Source organism: Staurois parvus, unplaced genomic scaffold, assembly GCF_062004578.1.
Source record: "Staurois parvus isolate SC_StPar_1 unplaced genomic scaffold, SC_StPar_1.0 ptg000051l, whole genome shotgun sequence".
In the NCBI taxonomy this organism is placed as follows: domain Eukaryota; kingdom Metazoa; phylum Chordata; class Amphibia; order Anura; family Ranidae; genus Staurois; species Staurois parvus.
Genome location: NW_028317847.1, coordinates 2,920,309 through 2,923,306, shown reverse-complemented (window position 1 = coordinate 2,923,306; position 2,998 = coordinate 2,920,309). Strand labels below are relative to the sequence as shown.

Sequence of the window (2,998 nt, the reverse complement as noted above, 5' to 3'; positions counted from 1 at the left end):
GAAGACCAGTCAGCACTGAGGTGCTCTTTAAGTATCCTGCCCAGCACCGACAGGCGCGCCTGGGTCCTAGTGCCTGCCAGTGCCGTCATTGGTGACAGGCGCCTCTGGGTCCTAGTGCCGCCTGCCTGTATGCCTTGTCGGGATCCTGCACATGCGCAGATTCATGTGCTGCAGCGATCTTCTTGTTCCCTGCATTTACAGCGTGTGCGCACTCCCTGGAAGCGCGCGGCACCGTGATCTGATGCCTGCTGTGCGATACCTCTGTGTGAGGTCCCGATCATGTGACCACTGATTGGCCAATCAGTGATCATATGAACAGTAGTAAATAAGATGTCACTTACTAACATCATTGCTTACTACTAGTGAAATCGCTTCTCGGCCTTTTGGCTAAGATCAAGTGTAGTATCTGTTCTTATCAGTGTCCAGTGGGGGTGCTCCCGGCCATTCTAGCTTTGCGGGGATGGCTGTTGTATAGTACCCTCACTGGTATGATGGGGGTCTGGATGGCTATTACGGGGGGAACAGAAACCGGGGAGCGCCATGATTCGTTCTGGGGCCTCGGGAGTAATTCCCCTTTGGAACGTCTGAAGGACCCAGTACCTCCTGATTTGGACGGATCTACCTAGGTCTGGCCAGGGGCTGGGAAGGCAGAGAGTCCGCAAACTAGGTGCCCCCTGAGTAGTCGCCTCAGGGGTGCTCTGAGTAGCACTTGGGTGTGGGACCCCACGTTGCGAATGAGCACATGGTCACCGAGTTTAAACACTTTTTGCACTGCGCCTCTAGGACCGGGCCTTTTGGTCAAGTTCTGGGCAATTTTTTTGCTACAGGCCTCAGGGTCTGGTCAGTGCACAATTTGGGCACGACACTTTTTATTATTTTTATAGATTTATTTAATTATTTATTTATTTATTTTTCTTTCACCCCACGTTTGTCACTTTTTACTTTTGTGTGTGTTTTTTCACAGGATGGAGAGTGTGGGTCCTCGGGCCTGCCCTGAAGTCTAGGGGGAGGATGTGTGGCCCTACGGTTCCTTCCTCCCCTGTCCCTAGGGGGTTTTCTCTTCGGGAGAACCCCCTGGCCTAGTACTGGATGTCTGGCTTTGGCTGGGCATAAGGAACGGTGGTCCACCAGGCCTTTTGGCCAGGAGGACCAAATGGGAACCTTGTCCCTGTCAGGAGCTTCGTGCCCTGGGGGATCAGGGTAGCGGTCCAACCCCTTCGGGGGTAGGACAAAAGCACACCCTTAAGTGCACTTTTTGTGTGGTGTTTTGCACTTGCACTTTTTTGTGAACACTTACGGGTTTTTTCGTTATAGTTGCACGTTTGCGGACTTAAAAAAAAAAAAAAAAATGTGTATGTATGAATGTTAGTTAGGGACTTTAGATTGTATGCCCCTTGAAGGTTGGGGACTGATGTGAATGTACAATATATACAGTATATCAAGCACTGCGTAAATTGATGGCACTATATAAGTACCTGTAATAATAATAATAATAGGAGGATTTGTTTCATCTCTGTGTACATCCTGAGGTCAGTCACTTCACTGGGTATATGTAAAGGTTTACAACCACTTTAATGCAAAGGTGTGATCCTAGCCTCTATGCATTGTGGGAACACATGCAAAATGATGTAATCCGTGACTGCACACTCCTTCTGGTGATGTAACAGAAATGATTGGTCTGCAATCCACCAATAACAAGTTGTGATATCAATGAAATGTGCACCTTCTCCGGCTGTGCTCTCACCTGGTATATGTGACCAAACCATTAAGTGAGGTCATATAAGGCTTGTGTCCCTTTAATTGGACTTAGAGCTGGATGGGGATATCACTCTTCAAAGTTAGGGATCCCCTCACTTCCTTAGGACTCTTCCTCCATAAGTGTATGTACCATAAAGAGCACTGAAAAACATAGTGCCTGATCTTCTTTTTAAAACATATGTAATAACCACTTCAAGTCCGGACACTTTTACCATCCTTCCTGTCCAGGCCAATTTTCAGCTTTCAGTGTTGTCACACTTTGAATGACAATCATGCAACACTGTACCCATATGAATTTTTTTGCATTTTTTTGAGACAGATAAAACTTTATTTTGGTGGTATTTATTCACCGCTGGGATTTTTATATTTTTGCTAAATATAAATGAAAAAGTGCAAAAATTTTGACAAAAAAGTGTTTTTCTTATAAAATTTAGCAAATAAATAATCTTTCTTCATAAATCTTGGCCAAAATCTATTCAACTATCTTTTTAGAAAAAAAATAACCCAAATTAGTTTATAACCAAAAATTATAATTTTTCAAAAAAATGTTTACATTTTTATTTTTTTTTAATATTATTATTTATGTTTTTTTACATACTGTCACCCTAGCAGTACAGTGTCACCATAGTGACACTGTACTACTTGTGGGGCGGTGATGAAGATTTTTTTTGCTGACCTATAAAGGCTGTAAAAGCAATCATTTCTCGTTCTCTCTGGCTGCATTCCTGCAGCCATTGAGAAATGCTGTGAGAGCTGTGATTGGTCACAGCTTGTCACATGGTACAAGGCTGTTGTGAATAGCCTTGTACCATGTGACCTCTGTGATCATTCACAGATTTCACACGTAGTAAGCAATGATGTCAGAAAGTGACATCTTGTTTACTACTATTCATGTGATCACTGATTGGCCAATCAGTGATCACATGATCGTGACCTCACACAGAGGTCCCGTACAGCAATTGCGGTGCCGCGCGCTACTTGGGATCGCGCACAGGCTGAAAATGCGGGCGCCGTTTATGAACAGCAACCTGCTCCTGCACTGCTCCAGTCTTGATGTTTATGTACATTTGCCAGATGGGAAGTGGTTAAACAAATAGTAGTGCACTCAAATGTAATTAAAGTTAAAATCGCTTTAAACCGCTGTAAAATCAATCCACGGTGAGCATTTGTAATTTCTGCTGTATACTTGCTGTGTGTTGCCTTTAAGTGTCATGACGTCAGAGCCCTTCCCCTACGCGTT

At 44.2% G+C, this 2,998-nt stretch overlaps 1 pseudogene; it reads left to right on the top strand.

Annotated features, from left to right (window-relative positions):
• The first annotated feature begins 367 nt into the window (after window positions 1-367).
• Window positions 368-527, top strand: LOC149470193 (U2 spliceosomal RNA; annotated as a pseudogene).
• Window positions 528-2,998: the final 2,471 nt, after the last annotated feature.